Source organism: Lithobates pipiens, unplaced genomic scaffold, assembly GCF_037356315.1.
Source record: "Lithobates pipiens isolate NorthernLeopardFrog02 unplaced genomic scaffold, aLitPip1_a1.2 Scaffold_13, whole genome shotgun sequence".
NCBI classification, from domain to species: domain Eukaryota; kingdom Metazoa; phylum Chordata; class Amphibia; order Anura; family Ranidae; genus Lithobates; species Lithobates pipiens.
In genome coordinates, this window is record NW_027507718.1 from 267,484,311 (window position 1) to 267,500,452 (window position 16,142).

The following is a 16,142-nucleotide window of genomic DNA, read 5'->3' on the forward strand; positions in this document are numbered from 1 at the left end:
TTTTTCTTTTATGTGGCTATAGGTTTGCTTTAGACACCTTTCACACTGAGGCAGTTTTCAGGCATTTTTGCACTCAGAATAGAGCCTGAAAATTGCCTCTCAACACTGGGGCGGTATGCTTGCAGGGCCGGGGACAAAGTCCTGCAAGGACTGCTCCCACACTGATGTAAGTTGGAGTAAAGTCAGAAGTCTTGATCTGCCTACATGTTCTGGGTCAGTAACGGTTTTGAAGTAGTCAGAATGACAGCCATTCATCTAGCATTTGCAGAATAGAAGATCAATGGGTGAGTCTCTATGCTGGAGCTCAGGAGGTGATGTCACGACATCACAGGAGTCCCCTGGCAATCGTACTAGTATGGCTTAGCTGCCTGCACGGAGATTGAATAGTGTTCGCACGACATTCTCCATTGTGTGCACATGTCATGCGCAAAATAATACTCAAGCGCAGTGCAGCCAATCCTGGGTGAGGAGGTAGGGGAGCGGTCTGTGATGAAATGCTAGACGCATGCATGCTTCTCTCATGCTCATGCATGAGAACTATGTAGTCTGTCAGCAGGGGCGGACTGACAACTCATGGGGCCCCTGGGCAATAGGAGATTATGGGGCCCCCAGGCAATCAGAGATTATGGGGCCACACAGTATACACAAACACACCCACACACAGTATACAATCACAGTATACACAGACATGTTTCTATTGGCTGAGAAGGTACTGGAGAGGTGGGGCAGCCCTGATGGGGCCCCCTGGTGGCATGGGGCCCTCGGGCAGTGCCCGAGTGGCCCAATGGTCAGTCCGCCCCTGTCTGTCAGTCACAGGAGCAGTGGTGTGGCAACACAAATTTTTTGAAAAGTAAACAAAAGTTGAAATCAAGTAAATATATACTTTCCTATCCATTTTGCTAATTCTAGCAGCATAAGGATACAAAATAGTCAGTTTATTGAAAGTGAAGTTCCCCTTTAAGGTTTACCACCACTTTTAGGCTAAAATTAGATAATGAGTTTGGATGAAATTAATAAACTATACTGTATAGGATCAGTTGCCTGCTTTGAAAGCAAAATGCTTCCGATTAGTCACAGTATGGGGTGTAAACCTCTCCATCTTTTAAATTCTGAACTGCAGTTCCAGTAGTTGTCTGCTGTCCTGCAGTAGTAATCCATTTGGTAGTGCTTGGACATTTTAGATTTAATTCTCTAGAAGTGTTACACAAAGGAGAAACTTGACATGTGCAGTCTAGCTATTGATACTCTGGTATGAAGCCCCTTGCCATGAGTTTAATTATCGTTCCAGGTGAGAAGTGGGAATGAGCACATTATAGTTCTTGGAACCCATTGGATCTCCCCTAGCAATTGGAAGCCATTGAGCTTGGTTCCTGAACATGGGAATACCATGACGTGGTGATCGTGATTTTAGAAATAAACCTGCTGGCTCATGTTGTCACGGTGCCTCACACAGAGCAAGATACTATGACTGCTGAAGCAGTCAGTCTGCATCTGTAAACTACTTAAAGTGGTGTTGCCACCAAAAAAATAAAAATAGCTTAAAATTCATAAAAAAAAAAAAAAAATACGGTCCCCCTGCTCTCTGGAGCATCAGTATCAGCAGTGGTGCTACAGCGCCTGATTTGGCTGAAATGCTGGTCTGCGGACCAGGCATCTAAAAATGCTCTGGCGGTTTTGCCCTTCCAAGGTGAGAGGCTTTTTGGAGCTTTCCTGGATGACATTATTAAATGAGCCCTCTTTTTCTGCTTGGAAACTGCTTTTTCCTAAACTGCTTTCAGGACAGCCACCCGAGACATCATGGCTCCATCCCCCGAAAGGAAACGCCTCCATCAGAGCTTTTTAAGGAAAGCCTGCACGCAGCCTCCTCCAGTTTTGTTTCCTCCAACTAGGAGGAACACCTGCGGTGGGATCTCTTGGGCTGGCCATGATCTCTTGGGCTGGCCTGAGAGTGGTAGGTTCTCACCTTAATTTTTCTTTATTTGGAGCTGGTCCTCCGATCTGCCTCCCTGTGGGGACGGTGCCATGAGCTCTCTCAACCCCCTCAGTGCTCGGGGAAAGCCAGTACGCCGGCGGTCCTTGCCCCTGTGTTTTTTTTTTTTCTCGGAGCTTGGTGGCCGCAGGGTTTGATTTTTTTTCCCACGAGCTGCATCACGTGAGAGGCGGCCGACATCTTTCTGGTGGCCGGGAGAGCCTTCAGCCATGTCCTCCGGGAAATGGGCGGGACTTCCAGCGGCGTGGAGTGCCATTTCCTGTCGCTGGAACGCAGGAGGAGAGAGAGGAGGGTCGACTGGCGCCTTATTTCCGGGTCAGCGCAGCAGTGATTTTTTGAATCCCGGGACTGGCGGTGAATGATACCACGAGTCTGCTGAGCGATGCAGACAAGGGGGCAAGCCAAGGTGCCAGCAAGGTGAAGGTAGGAACAGTGTCTCTCAATCTCAATTTTGCTCCTTTGGGGGAGGGAAGTGATTTTCACCTTTTTTTAGTTGTCTGCGGGGATGGGGTGTTGGCTTGCTGGGCACTGGAAATTGTCTGGACTTCCCTTGTTGCACCTGGGTGTTATTTGCGTTAATTTTTTGCAGAATTTAAATAGCGTGGTTTTTTTCCTTGTCTCTTTTCTGTTTGTTTAGGCAAAAAGTGCTGCCCAACCAGTTAAGAGGAGATGCCCGGTGTGCAAAGAAAAACTACGTGAAACCTGGATCAAAACGCTTTGTGCGTCTTGTATCTCAAGCCTGGTCAGGGAAGAATCCCCATCCATTTGTGGTGTTTTAGTAGCAACCATTAAGGATGAGCTCAAGGCTACCTTTCAGGCATTCAGGTCTAATTTGGTGGAGGAACCTGGAACGTCAGAGCCTATAACCCCACAGTCATCTGTGGAACCCCAGGGGTGTTCTCAATTGTTAACGGGAGGGAGGATGTCACAAGACACCTCACAGGATTCTATCTCTTTGGCCTTGGATGAATCCTGATTCGGAAGAGGATTTTGAGGCAGCCTCCAAGTATAAAATATCCTTGGAAGAGGTGGGAGGTCTCCTCAAGGTGTTTTATGCGACCTTAGGAATTGAGGAAGAGAAGAGAGAGCTCTCTACATGATCTCATGTATGCTGAGTTAAGGGATTCCAGGAGTCGCACCTTCCCGGTTCATTCTCTAGTTTCTGACATGATCAAAAGTGAATGGTTAGAGCCCGACAAGAAGCCATTTTTCCTCTAGAGCACACAAGAGAAGGTTCCCTTTTGAAGGCAGTCCGGATTTTGTTTGGAACAAGGTCCCAAAGTTAGATTTGGCCTTCTCTCAAGACTCAAAGTTGACAGGCTTTCGAGGACATGGGCACTTGGAAAAAAACCTATGGATAAAAAGATGGACCTCCTAAAAAGGGCCTGGCAGTCAATAATGATTCATTTAAAGCTGACCATGGCAACTACCTGTGTGGCAAGAAATCTAGATCATTGGGTCAACCAATTAAAAGCTCATATTACGGCTGATTCTCCAAAGCAGGAGATTTTAGACTCCTTTTCTATGCTTTCAGCAGCCATTGCATACATTGCAGATGCTTCAGCTGAGTCGGTCTGCATGACAGCCAGGTCAGCCGCCCTGACTAATTTTGTAAGAAGAGCCTTGTGGCTGAAAACTTGGCCAGGGGATGCGACGTCAAAAAATAGACTTTGTAGTATTCCCTTTGCAGGGGATCTGTTATTCGGCTCAGAGTTGGAATCTATTCTTGACCGGATGGCGGAAAAGAAGTCGTCATTTCTGGTCAAGAAGCCAGTGCAGATGCGTAGATGTATTTTTTTTTTTTGGGCCCCAAAGGGGCAGCACAAAAACCCAAGGGAAGGGGTGGGGGTGCTCCTCAATCCTCCTGTGTCTGCCACCAAGCCACAATGACTCGCCCATCAGGGTAGGAGGGAGGCTCCAAGAGTTCCTCCCTCAGTGGGGGGCCATTACTCAAAATTTATTTTGAGAACGATTTCCCACGGTTACAAGATAAAGTTCACGGAGGTCCCTCCGCAAAGGCTCTTGTTCACAACCATCCCAAGGGATCCGGTCAAGGGCTTCACCATGAAGTCCCTCATTCAGGATCTGATATATCAGAGGGTCTTTGTGCCAGTCCCGACAGAGGAGCTGGGTCAGGGTTTTTATTCACGTGTTCCTGGTCCAAAAGCCTTCAGGGAGGTTCCATCTCATTTTCAACCTCAAAGGGCTGAACAATTCGGTGTAGTACAAGAGGTTTCGGATGGATTCTATCTTCTCCGTATGGAACCTCCCAAGTCAGGGATGCTATATGCATCCTGCAAATCTATGGATGCCATATCTCCATGTCCCGATTGCTATCAGGTCACAGAGATATGAGGTTGGCACTAAAGGAAGGGAACAAGGTAGTTCACCTCCAATTCAGGGCCCTCCCGTTCGCCCTGTCTTCATCTCTGAGGTTGTTCACCAAGATTATGGCCGAAGCTTTAGAGCCCCTACGTTTTAGAGGGAATCTCGGTGATCACCTACTTGGACAATCTGTTATTTTTATTTTTTTGTCCAGACCAGGGAGCGCTTACAAAAACACCTGGACAGAGCCTGCATCCACCTAAAGTTAGGTTAGATTATAAATCTGCAAAAATCAAATGTGGTCCCTGCTCCGGAAGTGATCTTCCTGGGGTTCCGTATCCGCTCTCTGGATCAAAAGAGCTTCCTGCCGGAGGGGAAAAAGGAGAAGCTGATACAATTAGTATCTCAACTACAGTCCAATCAGTCCCTGTCCATCAGGAAAATTATGTCGGTGTTGGGAACTTTTAACTTCTTCCATCCTGGCGGTCCAGTGGGCGAGGCTCCATTTCAGAGCCCTGCAAACCTCCTTACTGAAGGTTTGGGACAACCAACAGAGTTCGTTGGATTCCCTGGTGAGGATCCCCACTACTGTAAAGAGAAGTCTATGGTGGTGGAGGAACAGTTAGTTCTTTCAGGAGGCCTGTTGTGGTCCTTCACAGTCCAGGTTTGGCTGATGACTGACACCAGCTTCTGGGGTTGGGGGGTTCACATGAAAGTTCAGTTTATTCAGGTTTCACAGTCTCCAGAGGAGGCTGGGAAGTCTTCAAATTGGAGGGAGGTGAAGACAGTGGAAAGAGCGATGTTGGCCTTTTCGGTTGTTATCCAGGGGCAACACGTCCAGGTCCTGTCGGACAATGCCACGGCGGTAGCCTACATAAACAGACAAGGGGGAACCGGAAGCAGGGCTCTTCAAGATTTGGCAAAGGGTATTTTGGTGTGGGCAGAGCAACATACTCTATCCTTGTCAGCGATCCTCCTAAAGGGATCTCTAAACTAAAAAGCAGATTTCCTCAGCAGAAACCAGGTCTTAGAGGCAGATTGGCAGTTGAATCTGGAGGTCTTCAGGTTGATTTTGGAAAGATGGGGACAGCCAAATGTAGATCTCTTTGCCACTCAGGGGAATGCCCAGGTCCCTCTCTTCTCCTTGAACAGGCTGGGAGTGGATGCCTTGGCACACAGATGGAATTTACACCTATGTTACGACATTCCCCCGTTTCAGTTGATACCGCGGGTTATAAGCAAGATCAGGAGAGAAGAGGTAAAGATAATTCTGATCACTCCATTTTGGCCGAAAAGCCCGTGGTTCTCGGCCCTACTACAGATGCAGCTCAAACCATACTGGCATCTTCCTCTAAGACAGGATCTCCTCCTGCATGGCCCTCTCGTACATCAAGACCTAGCAAAGTTGAGACTCACGGCTTGGTTTCTGAGGAGCAGCTCTTGAAGAGAAAAGTTCTCGGACAGGTTGGTGGCTACTCTGTCCAGTAGGAAGAAGATCACGAGGGCAATATAATTTCAAATATTGGAAAGTGTTCAATTCCTGGTGAAAAACTTCTACAAGCTCGCCAAGACAAATTGCTTCAGTCTTGGAGTAGGACCGCTCTCTACTGTCCGACCAGTGAGTTTGCTAACTGGTTTCATCGGGATACAAGAGTTTCTTGTCCACCAAATAGATTTTTTTCCTTCCAACCTACCTCTACTTCCAGCCCGTTGGAAAGCCATGTTTGGGGCAGTAGGTGACTTGCTACTGCGAGGGGTGAGAGTACCTGTACCGACGCTGGAAAGGTTTCAGGGATTCTACTCCAATCTGTTTGTAGTCCCCAAAAAGGAAGGGGTATGTTCAATCCTGGACTTGAAGGCCCTCAACAGCTTTGTGAAAGTGCAAAGGTTCAGGATGGAATCCGTTCCCTCTGTGGTCGCTGCACTCCATCAGGGGGACTTCCTGAAGTTCCCGGATATCCAGGATGCATATTTACATGTACCCATATGCCTCAGGCATCAGAGGTTTCTGCGATTTGCAGTCGGGGAAGAGCACTACCAGTTTGTGGCTCTCCCTTTTGGCCTGGCGTCAGCACCCCGAGTCTTTACCAAAGTTAGCTCCAATTCTGGCCTGTTAAGGCAACGTGGGATCGCAATCGTGGGATACCTAGACAACCTCCTTCTGAGAGCAGCTTCTGCCTCAGAATTAAGGGAGGATGTAGCGATCACCATGCAGACTCTCAGGGAGTTTGGTTGGGTGCTGAACCTAAAGAAGTCGGTGTTGGTGCCGACTCAACGCTTGGAGTACCTGGGCTTGCTGTTGGACTCCTCAGAAACAAGAGTTTTTCTCCCTTCAGACAAGCCGCAGACTCTTCAAGCTGCAGTGAAGTTGTTGATGAACCACAGGTGGCCATCGCTGCGCTTCTGCATGCGAGCTCTGAGCCTCATGGTAGCCACTTTCGAGGTGGTGCTGTACGCTCAATTTCATACTTGAGTCTTGCAGAAGGAGATTTTGTCAAAATGGAACAAATCTCCATCATCCTTGGGTTGTCAGATTCGGGTGAGCCAGTTAGACAGGGATTCCCTTCTCTGGTGGCTGAGGTCTCCGGCCCTTCGGTCCGGGAGATCCCTCCTTCCTCTCAATTGGACAGCGATTACAACGGACGCCAGCCTGACCGGTTGGGGGGAGTGCTGGGAGTACAGACAGCCCAGGGCCTTTGGTCGCGGGAAGAATCCCAACTGGTGATCATTGTGCTCAAGCTTCGGGCGATCAGACTTTGCCTCTCCACATGGTCAATGAGGCTACAAGGGCGTCCGATCAGGATCCAGTCAGACAATGCTGTGGCGGTGGCGTACGTTAACCAAGGAGCTCGGCTGCAGCACGGGAGGTCGCTCACATCCTCCAGTTGGCAGTGTCGGCCCTATATATCCCAGGTGTAGAAAACTGGCAGGGGGACTACCTAAGTCTTTAGATGCTGGACCCAGGGGAATGGTTGTTGCATCCGGAGGTATTCAGGCTCCTTTGTCTAAGATGGGGCACACCAGATGTGGACCTCTTGGCTCAATCGGAAGGTGCAGAGGTTTGTGTCAAGGACAAGAGACCCCTGGGTGGATGTGTCAGACACATTGGTGGCTCCATGGGGGCATTATCAGCTGATTTATGCCCCCCCCCCCCCCCACACTCAAGCTTCTACAACATTTGCTGCGCAGAGTGGAGGCTGAGGGGATTCCAGTAATTCTGATTGGCCTCTGCATCCTAGGTATGCCGTCCTAGTACGACTGGTGGTGGATGTTCCTTGGCGGCTACCTTTTGGCCGCAAGGTTTTGCAGGCGGCTGTGTAAGGTTGTAATTACACTTTCTTTAAGTTACTAGTTTGTTGTAAACGCATCTTTTGATGCACAAGTTGGCCTCTGGTTTTGATAGCGGCCATTAAAGATGGCGACTCCTCTGAGATTTTCCCTTTGTTGTGGGTGCAGTTATGTTTTACTGTTTCCACCCCTCGTATTTTGACACTGCTTGGGGACGTCCCCAAGGTCAAGAGTTAAAGGAGCTGTGTCCGTCAATAAAAAGAAAATGGGATTTTTGTACTCGCCGTAAAATCCTTTTTCTCATTGACGGACACAGCACCCTCCCCTCCAATTCATGTTTGCACTGCTTTTTGACGAACTGAGCTGCAGGAAGCAGGGTAAGGGATTATAGCCAGAGGGACCTGCTAGTTCTATTAACCCCTACTGCACCAGAAGATTATGGGGGGGCTCAGTCAAGACACAGGATTCTACGGAAATCAAAAGAATCCAGACAAGGGACGTAACATACTAACTGTAAGTAATGTCACTTGTGCCACTTCTATGTTTTTTTAATTTTAGTGAAGGCTTTAATGAAGTAACCAGAGCATAGAAACAGCTGCCGTGGAGGGCAGAAATGGCAGCTTTCCGCAGGCTTTCAGTTTGAACAGAGTACGTGCAAAACCACTTTTTATTTTATTTTTTTGCGCTTGCAGTGATTGGTGTATTTTCAAGTACAGCAAAGCTACACACTAAATCATCTTTGCTTTTTTTACACTACTATTGTAATGCAGGGAACAAAAATATTGGAAAGGGGAGGGAAATGTGGTGTTTTTTGTTTTGTGTGACCATTGGACTTTTTTTTTTTTTTTTTATATGTCTGCAGGGTAGTGTTTGGGAGGAATCCCCAGCAGGAAGTTATTAATGCAGGGGATGTCACTGGTGACTTCAGCAGTAGGAAGCATGCATGGTGGGCTAACCATTCTACTGACATTAGGTGCCTGTGAAAAACATTGCACACCAATACAAGAATCCCTGGTAGCAAGATGAAGCTGGCAGTCTAGCATACTCATTACGGGGAACACTCTAGCAAACCTGAGGACTCGGTAATGGTTTAAAATGATTACTATATTCAGTGGAAGCTGGCATTGGAAGTGCTCTAAATTCTGGAGATTTCAACCAGATGGTATGGCAGATGGCACACTTCTTGCCCCTCACTTTTGGTATTCAGTTATGAGTATCCTTGGTTGTTTTCCAGGCCTCCAAGTAACTTGAATGTGGGTGGCGGGTATCTGTTCTGACTGGAAGTTTTAACACTTAACTCCCAGGCAGATGGTTAAATACAGACATGTAATACATATAGGGGAGCTGTTTTACCGGCCAAAGGATTTGTTTCTCTGTACAAGAAATACGGTGGTGACATATCTCCATCCCCAACCTGCTCAGTGAACAGTGAAGGAACAGCAGAAGACTAAGGTTACATTCACACTGGGGCGTTGCGTGCGCTGGCGGTAAAGTGGTGCTACGCGGCCGCTAGTGGGGCAGTTTTAACCCCCGCTAGCGGCCAAAAAAGGGTTAAAACCGCCCGCAAAGGGCGACAGCGGCACTTTGCAGGCGGTTTTCAATGGGTAGGGGCGCTTTAGGAGCGCTCTTACAGTGCTCCAAAGATGTGGCTTGCAGAACTTTTTTGACCGCCCTGCAAGCGCACCTCTCCAGGGTGAAAGCCCTTGGAGCTTTCACACTGAAGACACAGCAGCTGTTTCAGGGCGCTTTACAGGCGCTATTTTTAGCACTTTAGCGCCTGCAAAGCGCCTCAGTGTGAAAGGAGCCTAAAGGTCACCCCTTTCTTCACTTTGCTTTCCCTTTCTATTAATGTCCTTGTCAGCACATTTGCATGCAATATGCCTAATCGGCTCCCGATCCTACCCCTTCCTCTCAGATTCTGATTGTTAATGTATAGGGGATTGCAATAAATGAAAGGCCAGGCTCCTGTGCTACCTCATCCCTATGTGACTAACTTGCAGCTTGCTGACACTATAGTATTCCCACACCCTAGAAATGTATGATGCGTTGGTAGCAACATAATGTATAGAGGATTGCAAGTGGCTGATAAAAGATACAGTGCAATTCTACCTGAACATTGCCAACAGATGTGCAGTGCACGATGACACACAATACAAAAAATAGTACCCTCCCTTTTTTTTTTTTACTTTTTCCTAAGGCACCCGGTTCAAATGAAAAGGCGCTGTGTGTGTGTGTGTGTGTGTGTGTGTGTGTGTGTGTGTGTGTGTGTGTGTGTGTGTGTGTGTGTGTGTGTGTGTGTGCGCGCGCGCGCGCTAATGACCTGCAACAGTGTAAGTTGCATTAAAAACAAAAAGGTTACGTTTTCTCTGACAAAATACAATGCACCCGCTTACCTAATGACTTTTAGAACAAACAGCTGTTTTATCTGTTTGTTTCTTTGTGTATCCTCTTCTCTGCATTATACACAGGTTAATTTCCTGAGTCATGTAAAGTGGGTGGGTAGCTTTTTGTCCGCACCTAACCTTTTGTCTATGATTGGCTTTATTGAAGCTAGGATTAGCATTAAATGCTTAGCGTTTACATTTCAAATCGCACAATACGCCTTAAAGAAAAAGTTTCTAATGAAATTAAAGAGGAAGAAAACCCTGATGGGAGCTGCCAGTCACGGCATGTCGGTTTAATGAAAACGGCACGCCGTGACCCTTCTAAAGTGTGCATGCGCCGAAGAAATCCTTGTACGGGGAATTGTAAATGTCTCCTAAACCATGTAGGTTTAGGAGATCTTTACAGCGCCTACAGGTAAGCCTTAATCCAGGCTTACTTGTAGGTGAAAGTGTGTTGTAAGGGTTTACAAGTTTTTGAACAAAAAAATAAATAAAATAAAAAAAAGAGTAATGAGGCTTTTTTTTTTTTTTTTTTTCCTCCCTACGAGTTTTGCACATTCTAGGGCTGCAAGTGCAACCAACGATTATTTTCATAGTCTATTAGTTTGCCGATTTTATTGTTTCGGTTTAATAACCTTAAAAAAAGTGGGTCAATTTGATGTTCATTTTCAACCACAGTGAAAGGAATATTTGGAAATGGAAAACTTCTTAGTCAAAAGAAATTTTCAGACAATGTATGTGGTTTTCGTTCAGAAATTACATTCATTTTAAAAACCGAATGTAAAAAAAGTGAAAATTTCTAACACAATTCTTTCATTCAGAGAATGTACAAAGCTTTTTAGTCTGAAATTTTTAGACTGTGCAGTTTGTTTTTGATCTGTTTCTGCAGTACCTTTTGCTGTCCGTTTTTTTTTTTTCCGATTAAAAAACACAAATTGCTGCAAAAAACGCATTACATGGTTTTTCTGCATCTTCTCCATTGAAGTATATTGAACCAATAAAGCACCATTTTGCGTATAAGTCCCTGACCCTTTCAGATGTGAACGTGTCCCATAGGAAATGTAAGCACCAATAAGCACATAAATGTGAACCAGGTCTAAGATGTTTATTAACATAATGGGGTTAAAAAAAACTAAAATGAGCCCTTTTATAGTAGAAAAAAAGCAGATAATCACTACTGTAAGGGGTTAATTTTTTTACTGTAGAACAGTGAAAGTAATATTTACAGTAGCGATTATTTGCTCTTCTTGTACTATAAAGGGCTCATTTTATTTTTTTTTTATTTTTACCCCATTATGTTACTGGCCGATTAATCGATTCTGAAAATAGTAATCGATTAATTGTTTCAGCCCTAGCATATTAACCATCTATTACCACAAAAGCTGTTGTAGATCATGTTCTTGTTTGCCTATGTACTGATGTCAGTGGAAGTGCGTTTTTGGTCAGTTCTCTTGTACAGTAGTTTAATGTGCAGTGTACAGAGTGTGTCCATATCTATGAATTGCTGTTTTTAGTGCTTTAGTCAAGAAGTTGCATAGCTTTTGGCTTGATGTTGGTATAAATGGTGTGAATTTTCTTGCGCTCCTTGTGCTTTATTTGCTTTATTTGCGTTATTTGCTAGGAACTGTTGGGGAACTTCAAGTCTATAATATGTAGGTGCTAGTACTTGGGAAGCCCTGCCTGTCTATATGGCCAGCACACCATTTTTATCACATCTAATGTATCCATAAACCTAGAATATTCTGTGTGCTTGTTGCCAAACTTTGTCCTACCCTGACCTTTACACCAGTCCATGCATTGTAATAGACAGGTATTCTTCAGTCTTCATTGCTACCTTTTTAAAACTGAGTTCCACCCAAGAATTGAACCTTTGCTTTAAGGGAAGGTGACCCCCTGATATGCCACATTTTCCAGGCACTTACAGTGACCATGCCGGTGTAGTGTCATATTTTGCTCCCCATCGTAGAATGCCCCGGAAGTGATGTTGTGGCTATAAATTTTGCACTGTGCATGGGCAATGCGTTCCAAATTCTTGCACCATGCTTTCCAGAGGATTTCCGACAATGTAGTTCAGTGAAACCATTGGATAATGTCACGGGAGTGAGGGGAGGTAATCGTGACATTAACTTTAGACAGAGCGGAGAGCGGCGGAGAGAGAGCAGATAACGGTGGCTCAGGGAGGGGATTACCTCCCCTCACTTCTGTGCCATTATCTGACGGTTTCACTGGTCTGCATTGTCGCAAATCATTTGGAACGCATGGCGCAAGTGTTTGGAATGCATCACGCATGCGCAGTGCTAAATTTCTGTCTGCAACGTCGCTTCCGGAGCATTCTATGATGGGGAGCAAAATATGACACTACACCGGTGCCGCTAGAGAGGAGGGGGAGACGAGTGGGGCTTTGTTCCCACGCATCACTGGACTCCAGGTAAGTGTCTGAATATTAAAGTCAGCAGCTGCAGTATTTGTAGCTGTTGACTTTTAATTAGTTTTTTTTTTTTTTTTTTGTTTTACTGCTTAAGATTATGTACACATTTTTGGCAACGGTTTATTGCCTGACTACAGTACTATTTCAGATCTTGTGCTTCACTTTTTTTTTTTTTTTTTTTTTAAGCCAGCAGTATAAAATTGTTGTTAGAAATAATTTGCCTTTTGGTTTTCCAGAAGTATGGGGACAGTAATTTGATATTGGGGTTAATTTTGTTGGTGAGATTTTGATAGTTGCATGCAAACCAGAAAAAGAAATGCCATGCAAGGAGCACACTTTCAACACCAGGTGATGGAGTTCGCCAGGCAGCTAAAAATAACACAGCGACTATTAAAAGAAAAAAGATGCTGTACACATTCTTGGCATCCTCTTATTTTATGTGTGTTCTTGTAAGATTGAATACATTGCTAAGACTTTGTCCACCATAGCAGTAGTTTGTGTCCTTTCCCCCCCCCCCCCACCTGCTAAGGATTATGTTCAGCCCAACACATTGCTGTTTTACATAGAATCCTCACATCCCAGAATCTTTTTATTCATGTCTTACCCTATTAGGGGTTTGATGATTGTGATCAGGATAGCACTGTGCAGTAAAGTGTGTGGTTCTTATTATTCTTTTTTTTTTTTTTATATAGCAGCTAGCAAGAAAATTTGTACTGACCTGAAATTGAGCTGCTTGCCTAAGCAAAGAACATGCAGATCGGACAAAGCACTAAAGCCGTTGGAACAACTTGACAGCCAAGCACCTAGTATATTCAGGAGTGGCTTACAGTGTTTATCTACATGCTTCACCCTTTTGAAACAAAAAACAAAAAAAGAACACTGCTACCTGCAAAAGAGCTACTATGTCCCAGAAATCTAGGAAGCTTTAACACTCCTGCATACATTGAAGGCTGCACCAAAAGTCCTGCATACATGGGAAAACTGCACTGCATCTGTGTGATAGCACCCGAAGTCTGTGTTCCCATCTGAGCAGAGTGTATTCCTAGTGATTTCTGAAGGTTTTTTTTTTTTTTACCCCCAGCTGTTTTTGCATGTGTGATAAGCTGCAGGAGGTTTTTTCTGGGTTGGGTAGGGGTAAGAGTTCTATAGAAGAGGAATTCTTCAGGCTTGAAAACAAGCTCAAAAGCATTCGACAACGTGTGTCCATATTATGCATTCATAGGTGTTCCCATTGAAGTGTGAGATCAAAAACGCCTGAATATGCTTAAACTGGGCACACAAGTGTAAACGTGCACAATTAAAATGCGATTCTGTGTAGAGAAATTTAAATAAACAAAAATAGCACAAATCTATAGAAAATCTACCATTGCATGAACCATTAACATCGGCAATGAATGGACTCCAAATCTCTCTCTCTCTCTCTCTCTCACTCTCACACTCACACACACACACACACACACACACACACACACACACACACAGTGGCTCCATTCACACTGGAGCGGTGCGCTGGCAGAGTGTCAGAAAAAAAAAATCCTGCCAGCAGCTTCTTTGGAGCTTTGAACTCGCGGCTCCTCCACCGATGCTCCCCCTTGAAATCAATGGGACAGCGCATGCGTTTTGCGGGCAGATTTAACCCCTTTTTGGCCTCTAGTGGGGGGGGGGGGAGGGGGCTGCTAAAGCAATGTTAAAACTGCTCTAAAAATAGCGCCGCTTTACCGCCGAAGTGCAAGTGTGATTTTATACTGTCTATATACAGTTGTGCTCGTGAGTTTACATACCCTGGCAGAATTTATGATTTGGCCATTTTTCAGAATATGAATAACAAAAACTTTTAACTCATGGTTAGTGCTTGGCTGAAGCCATTAATGAATCAACTGTGTTTACTCTTTTGACATCATAATGGCAACAAAGTACCCAAATGACCCTGATCAAAAGTTTACATACCCCAGTTCTTAATACGGTGTATTGCCCCTTTAGGGGCCGGTTCACACTATTGCGATGTGAGAACCCTGCGAATCAACTGCGGGTTCCTGCATCGCACGCGACATGCACGGCAGTTCATACTACCATATGCAAACTGCTGGGGAGTGTCATATGTTAACGACACCCCCATTTCAGCTCTAATATCGCACTGCAAACTGACAGTTCGGACAAGAATCAGATCGCATATGTGTGAACACACATGCAATCCGCTTCTGGTCCGAACAGAAAAAAGGGTCCTGTGCGTGTTTGGACTGAATGCGGTGCGTTATCAGCCATACTATATCTGTAAGGCTAACATCGTACCGCACAGACATCGCATGTAATGTGAGCCGCAGTGGTGCTGCGAATTACATGCAATGTCTGCCATTGCAATAGTGTGAACTGGCCCTTAACGTCAATGACAGCTTGAAGTCTTTTGTGGTATATTTGGATGAGGCTCTTTATCTTAGATGGTAAAGCTGCCCATTCCTCTTAGTAAAAAGCCTCCAGTTCCTCGAAATTCTTGGGCTGTCTTGCATGAACTACACGTTTGAGATCTCTCCGGTGGCTCTGATATTGAGGTCAGGAGACTGAGACCTTCACTTTATTCTGCTGTAGCCAATGACAGGTCGGCTTGGCCTTGTGTTTTGGATCATTGTCATGTTGGAATGTCCAAAAACATCCCATGCGCAGCTTCCTGGTTGTTGAATGCAAATTTTCCTCCAATTTCTTTGATAACATATTGCATTAATCTTGCCAACAATTTTTGGACCATATTTCCTGTGTCTTTGTAGCTCACACATCCCCAAAACATCAGTGATCCGCCTTCGTACCTTTCATCATAGGCCTTGTTGACTCCACTCCAAATGTAGTGTTGTAATGGTTGTGGCAAAAAAGCAAAATTTTAGTCTCGTCACTCCAAATGACTTTGTGCCAGAAGGTTTGAGACTTGTGTCTGTGCTGTTTGGCGTATTATAAGCCGGATACTTTGTGGCATTTACATAGTAATTGCTTTTATTGGCGTCTCGACCATGCAGCCCATCTTTCTTCAAATGCCTCCTTATTGTGCATTTTGAAACGCCCAAACCACGTGTTTTCAGAGAGTCCTTGCACCTGAAGTCATTTGTTGGTTTTTCTTTGCATCTCAGACAATTTTCCTGAAATATCAGTTGGTCTATCTGACCATGGTTTGGTTTCAACAGAACATCTCATTTTCCACTTCTTGATTAGAGTTTGAACGCTACTGATTGGCATTCTCAATTCCTTGGATATCTTTTTATATCCCTTTCCTGTTTTGTAAAGTTCAACTACCCTTTTCCTGCAAATTCTTTGACAGTTATTTTGCTTTCCCCATGACTCTGAATCCAGGGTCTGTCAGGAGTCCAGAACCTCATTGATCTTATAGACACACTAATAAGCAAACAGATCACAGTTGAGGATTGTTACCTTTTTTAATAGCCATTCAAACCCCTTTGTGTCAATCACCAGGTTATGTAAACTTTTGATCAGGGTAATTTGGGTAGTTTCTGTTGCCATTATGATTTAAAGAGTAAACACAGCTGATTGATAATAGATGGCTTCAACCAAACACCAAATCCAAATTTCAGTTTTTAACTGCTTCCCGACCACCTCACGCAGATTTACTGCGTCAGAAGGGCATGCACAGGCAGAATAACGTACCTTTTTATGTTACCCTTTAAGAGGCGGCTTGTGTGCGCCTGACGGAAGCTCCATTAGCATGATCGCGTGTCCCGTGGACTCT

General features: G+C 45.1%; 1 protein-coding gene across 2 annotated transcripts in view; it reads left to right on the top strand.

Moving 5' to 3' along the window:
- The window catches only part of METAP1 (methionyl aminopeptidase 1), a 69,959-nt gene that overhangs the window by 16,005 nt on the left and 37,812 nt on the right, over positions 1–16,142 (top strand). The window lies entirely within an intron of this gene.